Raw genomic sequence first — 22,597 nt, 5'->3', positions numbered from 1 at the left:
AGAGAAGGAGGGGTCTCAAGAGCTACTGGTCCAAAGGTCACCTACTGGGGCTAAAGACCCTCTTAGACCATCTGTACCTGAATTGTTCCCAGCCTGCTGGGTGCACGCTGACCCCTGGAACTTCCCAAGCCAACGTGCTCGAGGCAGATGTAGTCTGTTGACCGCCAGGTGAAGCCAACCTGCTCCACCCAGTCTGTTGACCTTCAGGTGAACTCAGTTTCCAATAGCAGAGCTTCTGAACTGGAACGTGTTCCCCCAGGTGATCTTTATGTAAACTAACGCTCCAGAACCACTGGGGAGTTGCCAAAAAGAACAGTTTCACTCAGAGAGAGCCCAAGTCGACACACACTGGTCTTCGTAGACAGCGAGAGGCAGAGTCCTGCAACCCGGCTCTCTTTCTGAAAGCGGGAATATGGTGAGTGGCCAAACTTTGCCCTCCAAGTAGAAACTGGAAATGCTGGGAAGGAGGTGGGAAAGGAACGGGAGGGTATGTTCATGTTTCCTCTCTTCTTCCATCCGTACCAGTGGCCAATCTAGTAACAAACGCTGCTCTTACGTGGTAGGGTGAGTAATGCTCACCCCAAAAAGATGTCCACACCCTAATCCCCAGAATTTAGGGATATGTTACCTTCATGGCAAAAGACATTTTGCAGATGTAATTAAGGTTATGGATCTTAAAATGGGGGAGATTACCCTGGGTCATCTACATGGACCCAGTCTAATCAGATAGATAAACCCTTAAGGGGAGCAGAGATTTGAAGCATGAGAGGGACTCGACCCCCTGTGGCTGGCTTTCAGAAGTAGGAAGGGGGTCACCAGCTTAGAAATGCAAGTGGATTCTAGCAGCTGGGAACAGTCCTCAGCTGACAGCCAGTGAGGAAACGGGGACCCCAGTCCTAAAACTGTAAGAAACTGAATTCTACTAACAACCTGAATGAGCAAGGGAACAGAGTCTCCACCTGGGGTCTCCAGAAAAGAGTGTAAGCACCCCTGCCGACACCTTGATTTTAGACTAGTGAGATCCATGTTGCACCTCTGAACTAGATAACTGTGGGATAATACGTTTGTGTTGTTTTTAGCTCCTCAATTTGTGGTGATATGTTATGACAGCAATAGATAATTAATACATCTTATGAATGAAAATGTACTGGTTAGTAGCAGGTTAGAAAGTGGTCCAGGTTGGAGGAATTCTGGGAGGAAGAAGATGGAAGAACAGCTTCATTCTGAGCCCCTTGGGAAGAACAGGAATATACGTACCTATATTATCTAATCTCGTGACAGATGTTAGAAGTCTTGAGACAGTCCCTGTTATCCTGTTTTCCTACTTAATCTCTAACCCCTAAAACAGGAAATAGGTAGGAAACAGAGCACTACAAGGGGAGCTTTCCTTGCCTTGTTCTCAAAATGTGCGTGAAAGAGCGGAGTCCCTCCTAGGCTGCAGAGAATTTGAGTCAGGACCAGAGATTTCTACTTTTTGGCATCAAACTTCCAGCTACCGCAGTGCCATACTGGGAGCACGTAGTGGACTGTTTTTGCCCTGTGGTGCAATTTGGGCATCTCGGTTTTAAACAGTACAGGGTACAGTTCAGGCCACTAAGGGTCTGAGTGCACCATCCACTCAGAAATCCTGCAGAAATTCTGCAGCAGTGCTGGGAGAGAGAGTCCCGACTGTGGGTGACTTGCTTGTGCCTTCACATTCCTGTTCTCTTCTCCTCTCTGGTCTTGAGTTATTCTTAGAATCGTTGCCTTTGTTTCTTCTCTGCCCTGTGTTTATCATGCAGTGTTCTTTTTCCAAGAAGGGGAATAAACGTATTGTTTAATTTATGAGGATATAATACTATAATAGTATATTCCTTTGCCTGAAATGTATTCTTAAGTATTACCTTGGTCTGTACTTTAATTGAATTGGATAGGGACGGCACATTGCAATTGTTAAGGTTAACGACCCAATGATTTACAAGACAAGGCACATTTACTGGCAAATAGATTTTAGTAATTGTTCCGCTCCTGGGTGAGAATAACAGTTTGTGTATTGATTCGTCATGTCCTGGAGTTAGGACTCACCCAGAGGACACAGAGCCCAGGGTCCTATGGAGGCTCCCGAGGAGGCTGCCTGGGATCGATGAGATTAGTAGACCCCATAAGCTCTGCTTGCTAATTTTGCTCAGGAAAGCCCTCAGGTGCCCTCAGGTGGAGTGAATAATGTTTTCAAGATGAGGGTGGTTCAGAAGAGCGGCAGGTGCCAGAATTTAAACAACAATAACAAAAAACCACAATACCGACAAAACTAACATGGCTTTATTTCTTCTAGCGTTATTGAGATACAATTGGCAAATAAAGATTGTATATACTTAGGGTATACCTGTGATGTTCTGATATGTATACATTGTGAAATGTTACCACAATCAAGCTAATTAACACACCAATCACCTCACATAGCTTTTGTGTGTGCGTGATGAGAACGCTTGAAATCCACTGTCTTAGCAAATTTCCAGTATGTGATACATTATTATTAACTATAGTCTCCAGGCCGTACATTACGTCTCTAGCACTGATTCATTTTATAAATGAAAGTTTGCACCCTTTGACCAACACCTCCCTTCCCGCTCAGCCCCTGGTAACCACCATTCTACTCTGTTACTACGAGTTTTACTTTTTTTTTTTAGATTCTATGAGTGAGATCGTGCAGTATTAGTCTTTCCATACCCGGCTTATTTCACTTAGCATAACGTCCTCCAGGTTCATCCAAGAGGTTGCAAATGTCAGGCTTCCCTCTTTCAAGGCTGAACGGTATTCAAATGTGTGTATGTACTGTATCTCCTTTATCCACTCGTCTGTCAGTGGACGCTTAGGTTGATTCCATATTGCAGCTGTTGTGAATAATGCTGCAATGAACGCGGGAGTGCAAATATCAATGTAGGTTTATTTTTGTTCTAAGCTAAGGAAGATGAGCTATACCAGACACTCTGAACATTTCAACTGGAGAATTCAATTTGGTATTTTTAAGGTGAAGGGATAAATAAAACCGTCTGGGAGAGAATATCTGCTAGGTCGGTTTGACCTCTTAATAAAAATCTTATAATTGTGTTTGGGTCTAGGTTCAATTGTCAGGTTGATTAAATTTCATGGGATATTTTGATGCCCTAAACCTGACCACTCCAAACGTATCTCCATAAGTCTGTGTCTTTTTATTTTCTTTTACATATCCAAGAATATTGGTAAGAGGCTGCAATTCCTTTTCAAAGGCTTCTCTGGTTTCCACTCATTAACCCTGACAAGAGCTGCAGCGGGGAAAACAAAGAGGATTGGACTGGGAGCGCTGGAGAGGAAGCCTGTGAGAGTAGGGCCACAGGGCTCCCAGACTCCACACACGCTCAGGGGCTTCTAAGCTTGGTGGCCACATGGGCCTGCTTCCCTTAGGTCTGTCCTATCCTTGGAGAAAGTGACAGATGAGTCCAGATGCCAGAATACCAAGCCTTCTTTATTATTTTCCCAAGGATGTTATTTATAGCATGTGTGTGTGTCTATATACTTTTTATATATATAAAATCTGAAGGTGTCATATAATAGGATATGAGAAAGAAGAGCCAAGTTGTAGAGAAAAGACCAGCAAAGAGAGATGTCATTATTAAAAAACAAATGGAAGGCAGCCTTTCTGGCTGAATGTAACATCATATAAATACACACAGTGTATGTCTTTCTTCTTTCTTTATTAAACCCTTTACATTGTGAAAGATCAGGCTGTACAATGTGTATTTACAATTTTAGTTAGAGGAAAACAAGCGCCCGTGGACCCAGCACCCAGTTTAAGAACTAGAACTCGACCAACCCCTTCTGTTCTTCATGATCCCTCCCCAGTCCTGCAGCCCCCCTCCCTCCCAGGGCGAGGGCCTCTGGATTTCATGTAATCATTCCATTTTAAGAGATATGGGTGCCTACACATCTCTAAAATTGTTTAGCTGTGTGTTGGACCAGTTCATGCCTCAACATTCTGCATAGCTTTTTATCATATAAATATACCACAGCTGGGTTACCCATTATATAGTTGGTGAAAATGTGGGTCACTGCTAGGTTTTGCTATCACAGATGACACTTTTCTAAGCATTGCTGTGCATGTCTCATCACACACCTGCAGGAGTTCTCTCGGGTAGATATCTAGGAGTGAGTGTGCTAGTTCACAGGCTATATGCTGTGTTCAGTTTCACTGCCAAATTGTTCTCTAAAGTGGCTGTATCAATTTTTACTCTAACCAGCAGTGAATAAAAATTCCCATTACTCCATGTTCTTTCTAGTGTTAGATATTGTTAGAGCTCTTAGGTTTTGCTACCTGGTGGTATATAGGATGTTCCGTTGCAGTGTTAGTTTGTAAATTAGTTTAAATTGCTCATGAGGTCAAGCACCTTCTCAGGTTGGATATTTATGTCTCTTCTGTGGAAAGCCTTTTCATGAACTTTCTCATATTTTTTTTTTCCTGTTGAGTTCTGTTCTTTGTTATTTATTCATAGGAGCTCTTTACATATTCTAGATCAGTGTTGCCCAATAGAAATATAATGCAAGCCACATATAATTTAAAATTTTCTAATAGCCATATAAAAAAGTAAAAAGAAACTGGTAAAATGGTTTTAACAATTTATTATTTTATGTCACCAAACATGTGATCTATCCATTATTACCTAAAATTATCAATATAAAATTATTAACGAAGTTTTTGAAATCTGTATATTTAATATTCATGAACAATCTCAGTTTGTGCTAGCCACATTTCAATCATTCAATAGCCGTAGGTGCCTCATTGATCAATCTTAGTGCCTTTTTGCATCTTGCTTAAGAAATCCTTCTCTATGTTAAAGTGATGAAAATACTGCCTTCATTTTGTCTAAAAATTTGAAGGTTTTCTTTTGTGTTTAAGGTCTTGATCCATATGGACCTTATTTTTGTGTGTTGTTTGAGGCAGAGATTCAATTTCAACAGTCTGTATAGATAATACTCTAACTCTGGGTGGAATAGCTCACTCTTGTTTGGCTGTTCTGCATGTCGCCCTGTCATGAGTCAGGTTTCCATGACAGGCATGGGTATGCTTTTAGCCTCTGTCTTCTGTCCCATTTGTCTGCCTCTTGTCAAATACCACACTGTCTTAATTACTAAAGCTTTAAAGTAAGCCTTGTTATTTGCTGGGACAAGGCCCCTGGCTTGCTTCTTTCTCAGGAGTTTCTTGGTATATTTGGGTCTTTGCTGTCAAATAAAAAATTTAAAATCAGTTTGTCACGATCTGTGCAAATCCTTTGGTGGCCCTTCCATTCTGATAGATGAGCTGTGTGAACTCAGATGAGCCACTTTGGCTCTCTGGCCTATCTTTTTGTCTCTAAAATGAAAGTACCTGAGTTCCATTTTTATAGGATTGTTTGATGATTAAATGATGTATATGTGTAAAGTCCCTAGCACAGTGCCTGGCACACAGGAAATTTTCAACATGTAAAGGAGTAGTCTTAGTACTATTACAGCTGAGATGCGGGTACCCATTGTAGAGAGTGCTAGAATTCCGAAAGGAAGAACTGCAGATTTGTTACCATCTTTGTCCTCACATGATGCAGGCTTCTGTGTTTAATCTGAATGATGCACATGTACAGTATTTTACACTTTTCAAAATTTTCACTCATTTGGTCATATTTGGATTGTTAAGGAACTAAGATGTAACTAAGCATGTACATATTTGGAAATATCTGAGAATGGAACTTCAGCCAAGCCTTGGGAGCTCTTAGGGCGGTGGGGTAAGAGTTTACAAGGATCAGACATCTATCTACTCAGCCCCCTACGTGTGAATCAGTAGCCAAGATGATGGTTGACAATCTAGGTTTTGAAGATGGAAGGGAGGGTAGGATTACCAGATAAAATGTAGAATATCCAGTTAGATTTGAATCTCAAATAATGAATCACTTTTTAGTATGTCTCAAATATTGCATGGGACATACTTATACTATAAATTATTCATTTGTCTGAAATTCAGATTAAGTTGGGTATCTGGTGCCAGATTTGCTAAATCTAGCAATCCTGGGTAGAGGACATTGCTGTTACTTCTTCAAATTGGAATTGTGTTCTAGAATAAATTGTGTAAATTGCCTTTAGATGGCATGCAATGCAACCCCTTCTCTTGGCTAGTGTGGAAAATGAGATCTGGAGGCTAAGAGTGGTTAAGTGTAGAACTGGATGATTCCTGATTTTGTATTTTTTGTAATGCTTCTGAATGTGTGAAAACACTACATTGATCACAAATCTTTATTGAGCCTTGGTCACGCACAGGATACTTGGCAGGCCTTGGCTAACAGGCAAGTATCTGGTCACCCAGGGAGTTAACTCAGATCTTAAATGCTCAGGATTCTAGAAACTATCACTCTGGCCTGGAGTTGAAGGCCTGAGAGCAAGCAGCCACCTTTGTGGACCTCCATGGAAATGGCAGCCTTGCCAGAACCTTCTGTTTCTGCAGTGATGGGGACCAGAGAAGCAGATAGCAGAGTAGAAATCTTCAGATTAAGAAAAGAATAAAAAGCGATGAAGGGAAAGGAAAGAGTAACTGATGAGAAAAGACACTGTCACTTCCTCGCATCTGGAGGGGCTGAAGGGCCTAGAAGTAGAGAAGAAGAGGGGTTCCGTTGGGAGAGGCAAGTGGTATAACAAGACTTCATATTGGAATATTTTTTCCTAAAATGAGGACTCTTAGGCTGAGAAAGGACTCCCACGGGCCTCTTAGATTGATGAAGAGTCCCATTGCTGGAGTCATTTAAAACCAGAACTGAACAAAGCAATTGAAAATGAACTGCAGGGAACACTGCCCTGGGCATCTTTTGGGACAGACTCGATTATCTGATAGGTTTCTTCCTTCCCTCAATGCCTGCGAATCACTGGTTCATTTGAAAACATGATGGTTAAAACTCTCAGGGAACCAGAACTCGAGGATTTAATTGAAAGTAATTTTCATACAACTGAAGCATGGTCTAGAAATTCATTGTATGTAATTTTTTTTTTTTTTTTTAGATCTAAGCAACTAGTCTCAATATCCTCACCAGGCCAAAGCTTTGTTTCAACTTTGAGCTATGACTATTCCTAACCTCTAGTTTCAAATTATTTTTTATGTGACACTTACGATTATGTCTGTTTGCCTTCATTTTCCTAACTAAATAGTCTTTTCAGGAAATAGATCTCGTGGCTTACTCCAAAGCTCTAACTAAACATCCGAAGTATCCATGCACTATAAAAACATTGTAAGAACTCCACTATGGTGCTGATCCAAGGCATGAAAATTGCCCTCCTGGTGTTAGATGCCATGCCTGGTTGACCGTCCCGCTTTTTCTGCTGCAAATCTGAAAAACAAACCCAGCTGTCTGGAGAAACATCAGGCATAGGCATACATTAGATAAATGCTCATGTTTTTCTTTCAGCACAGACGGCCTCACAAGAGATGAATTTTATAAGCACTCTACCTGTTGGCGGGACTTGATTGCTGGCACATTATTTTCCTACATCCGTTCTAATATTCCTGGTAATCGATGTTTTTTAAAGGCAATTTTGGTAGCAGCTATTATCTTTTGCCTTGCATCTTGCTTGCCCTCCATGCAATGATTTTCCAAATATTGTTGACTGTACTCTTTCTCTCCCAGCTCTCTCCCCTCATTGCTACCTCTCCAATCCCACTGGCATTACCTTATTACGGCCTCCCTACCTCCTGTCTCCCTGCTCTCTGTTGTATGTGCTGCAGCTCTGTCAAGCTTCCCAAAGCAGAGCCTTGATCCTGTCACTCTCCTGCTCAAAGACTATCAATAGCTCCCTGTTTTCTATGAGGTTTTCCTAAACATTAGTCATACCACCTCCACTATCTTGCCTATTTTCTCCTTCAGTCTGTGCTGTTGTTTACTTCCTATTTATCTTCAAATAGGCTCAGGTTTTTTAAAAAAGAAAACTTAAATGCATTCTAAAAGGAAACTTTATCTCTAAGTAAATGGAAAACCAGTGCCATCTATCATAATAGAAGCTAACTGTAAAAATAAATGCAATGAAAACAAAACAAAACAAAACAAAAGTATTATCTTCTAGCAAGACAGTGTTGCCTGAGGCTGGGAACCTGAAGCCTCATTTCTGTGTTCACAAAGGTGAGTGATTATTTGGTTATCACTCATTTGTCCCTCCAGATGCATTTTCCTCCCTTCCCCTGCTCTCTGCCGGAGGAGGCTGAGCCCTAGGGACAAACCAGGGGGTGGCCTTACCTTCCGGTTTCCCTCTGGGTTCAGCCTATGGGAGCCCAGCAGAGTGCAGAAGGAGGGGAGCGGTGCATCCAGGGCTTTACTCCCTGGCTCCCTCCCTGCAAGGTCACTGCAGTTTGGCAGTGTCCCCTGCCCAAAGATTGCTGCTCATTTTATGATGGCTTGCTCTACATGGCTCTCCCCTAGTCCTTCCAGACCTAGAAATGGTGACAGCTGTGCGTTTACTAGCCTAGGGTCACCGTGCTGTCCTTGTGGTTCCCCTGCACCTGTGCGTGGTTGATAGTCCCTTTGTGACACACTTCTTGGATTACCCTACTTCGATGGTGTCATATCTCTCCCAGGGAGACCCTGACGCATACAGTTATCACGGATGTGGTGTTGTAGATAGACCCACGGCAACCGAGACTCTCTCCTTGGCTTCAACAAAGATCGGAGGGGAATTGATGGGTAGACTGTGTACCACCTTACACGGGGTGTGTACACCAGTAGCACATGTGCTCCCCAACCTGGAGAATGCCTTTCTATGAAATAACCCCCAACACCATTTATGTAGGATTCCAGCTGCCTGGAGTTCCACTTATCCTTCCCACTTATGTCCTTCAACACTCCCTTGCTTACAGACACGTGGACTTCACACCGCTTCCTGTTCTTGCCCAATCACTCTCCACCTTTGGTCTGTATTTGGGCCATCTTTTCTGCTTAGAAAGAATACCTCCTCCATCTCTGTGTTAAATTTGTTCGCAGTTCCCATGCTGCCTGCTCCACAAAGCTTTCACTGACGTGCTTGGCTCTCTTAATATGGTCTTGACTTCCCCTGAGGCCTGGGCAGCATTCCCTCCGTGTCTCCCATGGGGTGCAGAGGGTTAAAGCCCCCACCGCAGGCCCCCTGGCTGAGCCTCGCCTTGCACGCAGGCCTGTTGGCCTCTGGAACCTGCCTCTAACACCCCGTGGCTCTTCGTCTGGGCAGCTCATCGTGTTCTAGCTTGTTTTATAACCACGACTTTTCTCTCGTAATATGCCAAAGCTCCACTCATTCAGCTATTCATTTAGCAAATTATGATGAAGCCTACAAAGCATTAGGTTCATGCTAGGTGCTGGATATATAGTGATATGTAAAATAACATGATCCCTGTCCCCAGTGAGCTTACTGTCGAAAGAAAACTGCAGAGACCCTTTGAGACTAAATGCTTTTCAAGAGAGCTATGAGCTCTAGAGTCCCCATCAGTAATTCATTTACACACACATATACACACATATAATTGATGAAAGTGCCCTGGGTCTTGAGGACATCTTTCCCTGGGAGATGGCCACCCTCAGGGGCAGTAGTGGATAGCAGTTATCAGGCAAGTAAGGCTGCCTGGAAACACAGTTCTGATTGCTCACTTCCAGCAAACACAGCACGCCTGGGCCTCAACCTCCTCAGCCGTAAAATGGGTTCTCTCCATATACTCTCCTCAGAGGATTATTGTAAGGAGTCAAAATACTACACACAAAGGCTCATAATAGTTCCCTGCACAAAATAAGTGCTCAGGACATGTCAGTGGTGGTTGGGAGGACACAGTTATTAGCTAATGAAGGGCTAGACGTTGACTCTCTAGGAAAAGACAAGATTCATGTTTGCTCGAGACCATCTGGGTTCAAACTCATGTGGAAAGTCTTCCAAGTGCCAGGACTGTGATTGCAAACAAGCTTGGAGGAAAACACTCGTCAAACACATCAGAGGAGGAGCTGTGGAAGGAGCTAGAAGGTACTATGAGCAAATAGGAATAAGCCAGAGGACGAGCCAATCCAGAAAATTCATATATGTGTTCTAAGATTCTGTGCATAAAACATTTTCTTGTACATTTTACAATGGAAGTAGGAAAATAGAGGATTCTGCAGGTTGTCAACAGATATTTGCCATATTGAGTCCATTTTGTGTATATAACACCACAGCCCCAATTTGAGGAGGGTAGTGGTTGCAATCAATATTTTAAAAATAGACCATCATTCCTGCCCTAAGATAATTTACAACAGACCCATTAACATAATGCTTCATCTTCTCTTGATCAAAGGAATGTAATTTATAAGCTGGAGGACATTCTAGAAGTAACTCTATTTCTCTATTATTTTAAAAGTACTAGAGGGCAGGAAATTGTTAGTTGGTGGGATTGCTTTTGGCTCTTTCATCCTGGGTGACTAGACATACCTTCCTTTCAAGGGAAGGAGGGGAAGGAAGGTCAAGGAGAATCCCTCTGCTGGCTTCCCAGGAAGAGCCTGTGTCCATGGAAGCCCTGGCTGTGTTTGTGCTATCTCACTATATAAGTGAGACTGGATCTTCTCAATAAGAATTACAGCCACCTCTTTGAACATCTACTTTGTGTTACCAGCATTGGACAGATACTGTATATTTTATTAGCTCATTCTGGCAAGAACCTTCTGAAGTAGATACAGTATTCTCATTTAACACTTGAGGAATCTGAGGCCTAGAGGGTTCAAGTGCCTTGCCCAAGGACACCCAGCTGATGAACAGGGGAGGTGGACTTCAGATCTAGGTCCACCCGATGCCCAAGCTTGCTCTTTTTCCACTTTCTCGCACTCCCTCTCAAGATGCTTATATTCAAGGTATTTTGTTAGGTTGATCTGACATCGTAAGAATCTGATCACTTACCACCTGGGATTCTCGACTCATTGCCACTTTAGTATAATGACTGTTTTTCTAAAGATGCTTCAGGCCTGCTGCTGCATCCCGAAGAGTCCTATGAAACAGTAAAGAGGGATTTGATTGATGAGCAAAATTTTCATGTTAGAGTACAACAGAGGGCCCTGAATCGCTGTCAGTCTTCTGTATCTCAGCATTGTCCATGGCTGAGTGTGTATTTGTGCATGTGTTTGCTTATCACCTCACCCACTAAACGGTAAACTCCACGAGGCAGAAACCCTAACTGTGGTGTTCAGCTCTCTATGATGGGTGCCTCGCTGTAAACGTTTGCTGCATGAATGAATTCTACCTGAACTGGTAATCCACATGTAATGCACATGATGGAAGTCTATTGACCAGGATTTTTTAGCAAATAGTTCTGTCCTTTCTGATATGTTTTCTCAGTTTGTATAATTTATTCGTGGAGTTCTTCTTAGACTACTAATAAATTGCTATGAGATACAGTCCCTTTATATGGGACTATGAGGAATTCAACACCATGGAATGTTCACAAGAAGTGACTTTAAAGAATTTTTTCTGTGGCCATGCCAGTTATGAATTTCTGAATAGTTATGTCTGGGCTTCTCTTTTTCTCAGAAAATACAAGGTGGGCTACTGGCATCTGTATGTGGAGGTTTACAGATTCTGAGTTAAAAGATGGGTGGGAGAGATAGCAGGAGAGGGCAAGAGATCAGAAATCTCTCCCCCCGAAACAGATACTTCACATGCCCAGGAGATAAATTCCTGGCATGAATTTTAGCAAGTATACATGTGGCTTTTGCACAGTGTTGACTTATGCTCTAGATGACATGACGGTTTATGGACAGGGGCCCCATATCTGTAGGCGGAAAATTCAGCTCTGTGCCTTGCTACTGCCACAAAACCCAAGGCACTTTCATGTTTGTTTTCATACCCTGATAAAATTGGGCCTACCCACACACCAGTGGAGGAGGCAGTTTATCTGTGAACTTGTGGCCACCCTGCTCTCAACAGTCTCCCTGCACTCACTGAGGCACAGCACACGTAGAACAGAAAGAGGGCCTCTGAAGGGCTTTCATTCCACTGGTTTCTTTGACTTTTGCCAACCAACTTTGCAAGAGTTCTTAAAAGGCATTCATTACCTCTGCAGGCGTGAAGAAACTGCAGTTCAAGGAGCTGTGAAATCACGTAGAACAGGGCTGAAAGCTGTTCAAGCAAAGAGACTGGAGTCAGGATGAGCCATGTCACCAAGCCATATCCAGGCTTAAATGATATTATTTATATCCAGCTGTACTCAGCTCCTCCTCAAGCCTTCTGTTGAGCACCAAAACCTCGCCACGGTTTGGCTCTTACTCCCTCTCCTTTGTGTGAGGACAAAAAGAGTTGCTCTTATAAACCTCTGTGTTTGAGCCCAGATGGAGTACATTTCACGCAGGAAAATGTTCCTTCTATTGAAGTGGATGAAATAATTGCTGGGATTTCTAGGCATGCTACGCACACCCAGAAGGTTGTAGATTAATAGGCAGGAAGATTAGAGGCTGTTGCTTTCTCATTGCTTTCTGCCTGGCGCTCTCTGGAAAGAGGAAAACGTGGGAGTAGGCAGATCAATAAATGCCATTACGAAGGCTCAGTGTTTTTAGTTATAAAATGGAGGAAGAACAGCACCTACTTCCCAGGATCGGTACAGGAGCCCTGGCAGGATTCATGCCAGGCTTTTAGCACAGCCCTGGCACGGGACGAGTTCTGCTGTGCAGACATCACCTCACAGCAGGGGACAGTGAAGATGTGAGGAGTGTGAGCCTTAGGTCCGAAGGGTGGACACATGTGTAAGGAGGCAGAGTCTGGTCACATCTAGGCAGTACTCGGGATCCCCACATGCTGGGGTTCCAAGCCAGAGCGGCTGCCCCGTTCTGTCATCTAAGGCGTGCTGGCCAACTGACACTTGTTATCATGTAATGCATTTTCCCTGGGCCCAGGAGCTTCCATGTGCAGCTTCTTTAAGTCAAGACTGAAATGCAGTCCTTGAGTTTTGATACCTCAATCTGCTTTTTTAAAATAACTGTGGTTAAACACATATAACATAAAATTTACCATCTTAATCATTTCTGAGTGTACAGTTTGGTAGCCTTAAGTTCATTCACATTGTTGTGCACCCCATCTCCAGAACTCTTGTCACCATGCAAAACTGAAGCTCTGTACCCATCAAATAACTTCCCATTCCCCCTGGCAACCAACTGGGGCTGCTTTCTGATGATCTTACTGCTTGCTTGTCTTTTGCATTTTTGTGCTTTGTGTTTGTGTTTCTTTAATCAGGAGTAGGATGGAGGTAGAGCTAGAGCTAGAACTTTTGTATTTTAGTGACCTAAATCTGAAATCATATTAGAATAGTGAATAGAAATACCTATTTCTCATGTTTTCCCTGAAAATAGGATTAATTTGCCATCTCAGTAATGACCCATATTGCTTTCTAAGTTTGCCAGGCTTTTCAACCTCATTCCCACATTGGAAGGCTAGATGACTCTCTGGTGAGATACCAGCCATGGTTTGGGCCGAATCACTGCTTTAATGATTCTGAAACTTTCCAATCCAATCCCCTAATGATGAAGAAGATTAAAACGTACTGTTGAGGATTTGGATATGGGAGACTAGCCCGAAGCAGCTGGCCAAATGCAAAGTTATTTGGAAAGGTCAAGGTTTAGCTAAAAAAAATTCATGCAAAGTTTTCATTTTATTCTATTCTGTATCTATACTTCCTTTAATATTGGTATGAAAATTGTTTAAATTACTGCCCTTCAAACACAAAAATTGTAAATCAAATGGAGGGTATAAGATCTATATTATCTATAGTTTTATTGACCCTGCGTAGACTGCATTTGCTGACTTCATGATCATAAGATGTAACAGATTTGAAATCTTAAATTCTTAATTGCCTTTTTACCCATGTTCAAACTAAGCTGGATATACAGAAGAACAGGTGGGAGGACCTTTGGTGCAGTTTTTGAGGAAAATTCAGGAGCATGCTCCTGAAGTATTGAGGATAAAGTGTATTATGTCCCATGACCAATATAACATCCTGGGGGAGAGCCTTACATTTGGTTAATAAAAAATACCTCTAGCCTTAGTTATGATTCACTTATTTAAAGGCAACTCCTGCCTCTTGCTTTCATCATGGCTCTGACAATAAAAAATATTGATGCTTCAGACGGTAAAAGGTTTGAATGACCTTTATAAGGCAATTTCCCTTCGGCCAGGTAAGATAGGACCTTCATTGTACTTTCCAGCTGCAGGTACTTTTCTGTATCTCCTCCAATGCGCAGGGTGAAACAGCCTTAATTCCACCTGAGATACCTTTCTTCATTGAAAAAATACATACAGAGGTCCTATGATGTATTAGGTGCCAGGAATACATCAATAAAACATGCAATCAAGGCGCCTGGTCTGATAAAGCTCACGTTCTTCTGAGGGAGAAAGATGGTAAACAAGTGAACGCATAAAATAATTTCAAAAACTGATATGTGCAACAGAGAAAATAAATCTCAAAGACGTAATCAAGTTTACCTGGTTTTGATTGGGTGGTCAAGGATGGCCTCTCTGAGGAGGTGATGTTTGAACCACGACCTTTACAATAAGAAGAAGGCGTCTGTATGAATATCAGGGAGAAGAGATTTCCAGACAAAGGCCCTGAGGTAAAATAAGTTTAGATTTTTGGGTTTGGTTGGTTGGTTGGTTTCTTTGTTTTGTTTGAGAAGCCTGGAGAAGGCCAGTGCAGCTGGATCCTTGAAGAGGAGGAGATTGTGAACCCAAACAGGGCAGGAGAGGTAGGCAGGGGCCAGATCACGTGGGTCCCAGGGCAACATGTTTGGCTTTTATACTAACAGAGGTAGGAAGCCATTAAGGAGTTTGAGCAGGAGAGACAAGATACGGAGGCTTTGAGATGATCATGCTATTGGCTATGTAAAAACAGACTTTGAGGGCCATTTAGAAGGCTTACACTTGTCTAGGGTGACAAGTGATGGTTTAGATTAATGTGGCAGCAGCGAGGAGGGAGAGAAGTGGCTGAGTTCAGGATATGGAGCTTATGATGGTTAATTTTATGTGTCTACTTGGCTGGGCCACAGTGCCAAAATATTGGGCAAAACATTATTCTGGAGGATTCCATGAAAGTATTTTTTGGGTGGGATTTATATTTAAATGGTAGACTTTGAGCAAAGCAGGTTACCCTCCCTAATGTGGGTGGGCCTCATCCGATCAGTTGGAGGCCTTAATAGAAGACAGATCTCCCCTGAGCAAGAAGGAACTCTACCAGCCAACTGTCTTTAGACTTGAGCTGCAATTCAGACCAGCCCCATTTTCAAGTGCTCAGTAGCCGTGTATAGGACAGTGCAGGTCTGGCTGGCCTCGTAGCGGAGTATACTGCAACCTGGCAGGTGCTCTGGCCAGGCTTGAACCCTGTCGTGCAGCAGGTTTCTTCTGAATAGGCTGGAAGGATGTTCTTTTTGCCTCAAAAGGTCAAATTGTAGAAAACTCCTATTCCTCTGCTGTCACCCTCTATATAAAAAGTTCTATGACTATCTACGAAGTTGGTGGGACCATGGCCATGACCCTGCCCTTGCAAGGGCTGGACTTCCTTACCCCGAAGGCCATTCAGAGGATTAGGTCTTGGGGTCTCTCTTATGTATGCCTTCTCTGGAATCTCTGGGTTTGTGAGTCTTCTCTTACCCCAGAGCAGTCAGTATCTAAGGATAGAAAAAGAAACACAAACAGACTATGTGTTTAAGTCAAGTGAAGGCAAATGACTCCATGGCATTTTGTAAACAAAAAGTTGGTATGAACACTCCAAATTCACAAGAATACACAACAGAGTAGTTCATATTCACATTTCAAGTAGCAATGTTATTTAATAAAAGATCATATTTCATTAATTCATAACATTTTACTTATGGTGATTTTATAATTTTGTTCATTTCTAATTTAAGTGTGTGCTTTATAGCTACATCAGAGCAGTGATCATTATTATATTAGTATGTTTCTGAGTCTCTGTAAAATGAGTGAGCTGACATTGGGGTCCACGAGAAAGTTTTGCCTGTTAAAAAGGGTCTTTAAATTTACCAAGTCGACTAACTTCATTAACTGTTCAAAGTGGGAAACAGTTTCCAGAAGCTGAGTGGGTGGATTCCCACAAAACCACCTACTGTTTCTTGACCCCTGCCCGTGAACGGTCCTTTCACAGTCATAACTGAAATGCCAAATGTGTGACTCGAGTAATTAACTGGAGACCTCCAGAAGGCCTCACTTCTTATTCTGGGTACATTGATATTTACTTTAGTATTTATTTTGCCTTTGATGTCACATTCAATTTTAATCTTTAGTATCATAGCCAAAAAAATAAAGTCCTTTTAACCCATAACAATGTAGACTAAAAGTGCTATATTTCAGCTACTTCAAGAATTTTGCAAGTGTTCCTGGAAATTTAACCACCTCCTTTAAAGTATTTCTATGGAAATATATTTCTGAGTTCTAAGTTTTGGATTTTTATACCAAAGCATAAGAATATTTTAAATGTAAAACATATAATAGATAAAAGAATTTGCAAACACTCTAAATCTTGTGTGTATGCCATGTAATACTCTCTACAAGCCATCAGAAAAGAACATCTGGCTTAAAAATAATAGCGGTGCCAAAGAATGTCCAACTATGGTCTCCATATCATAAACCAATGGTTTTCATACTTTAGATGCATAAGGCACTGGTTGAATGGCTAACGATTCACAGTTTTGGCCTTAACTCCCCCAAAGTCTGTAGTTAACTCCTTCCCCTTGGGTGAGACCACTGGCATGGGAGCAGCCCTGTGCTCTGGAGCGGAGTGCCTGGCCCTTCAGTGTAATGGCAGCCATTATTGCTGTGCTCCTACTGTGAGGCAGATCCTTCCCTATGTTAACACACCAGGTCCTTATAAGCTCCTTATGTGATCATTTAGCATTTTATACATGCAACAGATGAGAAAATTAAGGTTCAGAGGAGTCAAACCCCTTATCCGCTGTTAAACAGCTAGTGGTGAACAGAGCTGGGACATAAACCCTGTCTGACTCCCAAAGCTGCTGCTCCATCAGATTACTCGCCACGTAAGCACTCACACCCGGAACTTAGATCCCCTCTGAGTCAACAGAGCTAACCTAAGGGGCACCTTGAATGCAGGGTTTTTGTTCCCAAACGTACAAGTATGGCCCAGTATGAGTGGGCATCTTATCTGGCCTGCCAGCAACTCTCAACTCAGGTTCAAGGATAACTCAGTTGGCTCTGGCTTCACAATGAGCTCATTTGCACTCTTTCCCCTCCTCCCTCAACCTCTGATCATCCATGGTCATTCCTATATGACCTTTGCCAGACTTGTCCTCTGCCCTCTGTTGACTTTGGAATGAGCAGGCTTGATAAATGTTTTCATTTGAGAAGGCAAGCTGTCTCCCTGTGGTTGGTTTAACGTGAGCTCGGTAGAGTGGCACTGCTGCATTCAGCTTTGGTCAGCAACACTTTGCACTGGTGCTGGTTTGAGTAATTGTCTTGTTTAGACTCTGACAGGTTAAAATCATGGATTCAGGAATCACAGACCCCCTCACCCCAGGATGAAGGACAGTCCGAGAGGGTTAGGCAGCCCTCCCAGCAGTGGCAGGCTGTGTGTGGGTTACATGTGTGGTTATACTGTTGCTCCTGAGAGTATTCCTATTAGATGACAGCGAGAAGAAGCCTAACTAGGTGTATCACTCTAGTGCTGCTGGTAATCCCTTTACCTGGCCTGCCAGCAACTCACATTGAATAATAAGTGGATGGATCTCAGGGTACCTACCTTTAAATAAGATGAAAATCCAACTGTGGATAGAGCCGTAAAGATCTAGAGGCAAACTTACAAAATAAAACCACTCATGTAAAATTAAAACAGTGACAGGGAGATATCTTTGAGATTGTGTCCCATGTTGTGATGGTTAATTTTGTGTGTCAGCTTAACCAGGCCACAGGGTGCCCAGATTAAACATTATTTCCGGTACGTCTGTGAGGATGCGTCCAGATGAGATTAGCGTTTGAATTGGTGGAACCCTGTAAAAAGGGATCGCCCTTCCTGGTGTGGGTGGGCATCACCCAGTCTGTTTGTTGAGGGCCTGAATAGAACAAAAGGCAAAGGAAGGAGGAATTTACTCCTTTATTTTCTACCTCATTGCTTGAGCTGAGACATCTCATCTCATCATCTTTTATCCTCAGACTGGGAATTGCACCATTGGCTTCCCTGGTTCTCTAGCCTTTGGACTTAGATTGGATACTATTACCAGTTTTCCTGGGTCTCCAGCTTGCAGATGGTAGATCCTGTGACTTCTCAGCCTCCATAATTGTACAAGCCAATTCCTCATAATGAATCTCTCTATGTATCTCTCTTTAGTTATTTAGCTATAATATATATATTTTCTGTACCTGTATATCTTTATTTCTATTTCTATGCTGTTGTCTCTGTTCTCTGGAGAATGCTGACTATTACATGTGTGTTGTCAAGTCCCACCCTGTGAATGGAAGCTGCAGGTGGCCGACATGTTTGCGTGGCCATGTCTTTATCCAGTGACGGTCAATCTGAGGAACAGTGGAGCTCTGTTGGGGGAACAGTTGGAGGAGGAGAGAGGAGAGGTAAATTAGTGTTATGTTTGTTGTGATTCAAGTGTTTAATATGCAGTGTTTAATCTATTGCTCTAATTGTATTTAAACCAAGAAAAGACCAAAACCTCCACCACACAGCATTTCCTCATATTTGTAGCTTTAAAGTTAAGTTCAAAAGGTGAAAGTGGTATACCATGGAACTTCCAGCACTGCTCCCAAACTCTAGCCAAGAACTGTAGATTTTCAGTAATACCATGAATTTAAGAGTATGTGACTAAAGAACCTAGGGGATTTATGACACCATGTTTTTCTCCACTCTTGACAGTAGGCTGTTTATTCAATTATTGAACAGATTCATAGGAGAAATGAAACCCCCTGAGTTTCAGATAAATCTAGTTAACCTTCAAGTTGGATTTGCATAATCCAGTTCCACTTGGTTCTTTTGTTCCTTTTCTATATGAGTTATTCAATTCTTCTGTTGAAATTCCCTTTGTCTTACTACCTGCTTATTGTTGTTCCTCGTATTTTCTGATGGGTTCCAATTCATCAGTGCCTTTCCATTGAGCTATGATGTTAGGCTTGGTGCTGTGAACCACACCTCCCCGAGGGTCTTGTTAAGGAGGAAAAACAGACATGACTAACTGCAATGACAGTAATATGAGAGCGTCTTTGCTGAGTGCTCTCAGGAAGGTTTAATAGGCAACAGAGCATCTGAGATTTCAGGAGAAACCTTAGTTCACCAGCCTGAGTGCTGCATTTTCCTCAATTTCTTCTCACACTAGTAACTGTGACTAACTCTTTGCTGGGGAAATGACAGGAGTCTTGCATTTTCTTTCATAAAGCCTACCCCAATCACCTAGAACCTTGGTCTACAAAAATATCATCACATGGGATGTTGTTAGAAATGCAGACTCTCAGGCCTCATCCCAGAGCCACTAACTCATAATCTGAATTTTACCAATCATCAGGTGACCTGTATGCATGTGAAATTTCGAGAAGTGCTGCTCTGACAAACTTGCATAGATAGAAGGAAGAGGTTAAAATAAACCAAACAACAAAACTTCACACCTGTCTATGCCCCAAGACTATTGCATGAGTTTATTTTATTAGATGAGTTGATTAGACAAAGTTACCCTAAGAGGTCATCACTAATCCCCACACTTTCCTTAATTTCTCATGGCCCTCACCTGCTAAGTGACGGTAGTATTCACTGGTGTGGAGCCAGGTGAGTAACAGTACACTTGGTATGAGGTAGAAGGGTCATTTCTGTTACTCCTGAGGATGAAGATAGAAACCAGTCTGCTCTGTGGACAGTCCTTTCTCTGTGGAGAAAAATGGTAGCTGATCGAAGGGCAGACGGTAGATGTGCCTAATAATGTCATTTCTTGGATATATCAGAAAGCAAATAGTTTTGTTATTGTTGACTGACAATATTCACCTTAAGCATTGGTTATATAGGAAAGCAACCATTTTGGGGTATGTTTTTCTTTCTTAAATATTTTTCTCCTCTTTGCTCCTTTTCTTTCCTCAAATCAATTTGTACTTGTTGACCACTACTATGTGCCACATGCTGGTGATATAAACACAAATGACATGCCTCAAGCCCTGAAGCACCCCCCCACCAATGCAGTCAATATTTTAGTTCACAACTTTATGACACTCAGTGTGAAAATAAAGGCTGCTGTGAACTCATGCTTTTGTCTTTCCAGTGTGTCTTTCCTTCTTTTTCCTGTTTTTTGCTCATTCTAGGTGATGCCGGTGGGGCTGTCCATTACATGATCCCACTTGCCCCATGGCAGGAGTAGCCAGGAGACCCAGGCCGGTGGGTCTGAACCCAATCCTCTTGGACAGAGTGCTTGATCTAGGGGTGGGCTTCATACCTGAGCAGAGCTAATTAGCATCTTTATCGGGATTGATAAGGACTCTGAGGGAGTGAGCATCATCGCTTTTTTGTCTCTTGGGATCATGAGTTAGAAGACCATGCAAGTCTGAAGCTGTTGTCTGTGTTTCTTGTTGTGTAGATAAAACCTTTCTTAATTTGAAGTCAAGTGGAGGGAAGCCGAGCTAAGGGCTGGGTACAGAACTCTGTGCATGAAGATCCCTTCCCCCTTCCCACGACTGAGTCAATAGATTCTGATTTTTGCTTTGCTTTTATTTTTTTTTTTTTGGTTGTTTATTTTTGATTTGCTCAAGTTAGTTGCAGTTGGGTTTCTTTCATGAGCCAGTGATGAATGGAGACCCCACTGAAACGGCAGGAATCCATGGAACTAGGAGAACCTGGTGGTGCCCATCTAAGCATCTCTGACGGCGCTGGCTGGGCAGTTGTGGTGGGGCGATCAGTGTGCTGCTGACCAACTGAACCCTGGGCGTTTCCACCTGGGACCAGCTGATGGAAGGACTGTGGGGCACAGAGGGAGACAGACGAAAGTTCATTCTCAGCTCAGCCATTTTCTAGGTGTGTGGCTTTGAGTAAATTACTGGACATTTGTATAATAATTCCTACATCACAGTGTTGTTGTAAGGATTCAATTAAATAACATAAGGCCCCATACAATTCCAACACATACAGACTCTAAATGTTTAGTTCCTAAGTCCCTCCACAGAGGATTCAAGGCAGTTTGTGATGAGAACACACATACCATAAAATGACGGAAACATACAGACACTTGAAGATTAGGGGCTGGAAATATATAAATAAGAGGAGAAGATTAAGATGAGGTAGGAGGAAGAACAACGTTTAAAAAAAAAAAAAACAAGATCTAAGAATCTGCAATATTGTTATTAACTGTTTTGAGTTTGGTTTTGAGCCTCCTGATAGTCAAAAGGGGGAAATGGCCATATCATTCTGAATGTCAAAATGAAATGAACAGATGTCAAAAAAAAACCATGTAATTAAGAAATTTCTACTGATTTTCCTGAGTTCTAAATAGATTCTTGTTATCAGTCCTTTATCTGATGTGTAGTATGCGAAAATTTCTTCCCATTCTGTAGGCTGTCTGTTTACTCTCATGACTGTTTCTTTGGCTGTGCAGAAGCTTCAAAAAGTGGGCAAAGGACATGAATAGAAATTTTTCAAAAGAAGATATAAAAATGGCTAACAAACATATAAAAAATGTTCAACATCTCTAATCATCAGGGAAATGCAAATCAAAACCACAATGAGATATCACTTAACTCCAGTGAGAAGGGCCTTTATCAAAAAGTCCCAAAACAATACATGTTGGCATGGATGCGGAGAGACAGGAACACTCATACACTGCTGGTGGGACTGTAAACTAGTGCAACCCCTGTGGAAAACAATATGGAGCTACCTTAAACAGATTCAAGTAGACCTACCATTCGATCCAGCAATCCCATTATTGGGCATCTACCCAGAAGAACAAAAGTCATTCTATAACAAAGACACCTGCACCTGAATGTTTATAGCAGCACAATTCACAATTGCAAAGATGTGGAAACAACCCAAATGCCCATCAATTCATGAATGGATTAGAAAAATGTGGTATATGTATACCATGGAATATTACTCAGCTATAAGAAATAATGGTGATATGGCATCTCTTTGGTTCTCCTGGAGAGAGTTGGAACCCATTCTATTAAGTGAAGTATCCCAAGAATGGAAAAATAAGCACCACATGTACTCACCAGCAAACTGGTTTCCCTGATCATCACCTAAGTGCACATTTGGGAATAACACCAATTGGGTATTAGACAGAGGTGGGGGCTGGGGGGATAGGTGTATACCTACTTGATGAGTGTGATGTGCACTGTCTGGGGAATGGACACGCTTGAAGCTCAGACTCAGGGGGATGGGAGGGCATGGGCAATATATATAACCTGAACTTTTGTACCCCCATAATGAGCTGAAAAAAAAAACAAATTTCTAATGTGGCTTTCCAATAGGACAGTCACTGGTGGTATAGTAGACAATATCTTTATACAAATCAATTATGGACAATGTGTGTCTTATTTCTTTAAGCATCCTTTGATGAAAACCAAAGATACAATGTTAATACCCATCCTAGGAAAGCAGATTCTGTGGACCCAGTAG

At 42.2% G+C, this 22,597-nt stretch overlaps 1 long non-coding RNA gene across 1 annotated transcript in view; it reads left to right on the top strand.

Annotated features, from left to right (window-relative positions):
- Window positions 1-337: 337 nt before the first annotated feature.
- The window catches only part of LOC123623644, a 259,546-nt gene continuing 237,286 nt past the window's right edge, over window positions 338-22,597 (top strand). Inside the window, exon 1 of the long non-coding RNA XR_006729954.1 lies at window positions 338-415. This is a non-coding gene — a long non-coding RNA (uncharacterized LOC123623644). The remainder of the gene's footprint in view (window positions 416-22,597) is intronic.

Source organism: Lemur catta, chromosome 18 (genome assembly GCF_020740605.2).
Source record: "Lemur catta isolate mLemCat1 chromosome 18, mLemCat1.pri, whole genome shotgun sequence".
In the NCBI taxonomy this organism is placed as follows: Eukaryota; Metazoa; Chordata; class Mammalia; order Primates; family Lemuridae; genus Lemur; species Lemur catta.
Note: the sequence above shows the minus strand (reverse complement) of the source record. Positions and strands in the feature narration are given on the sequence as shown.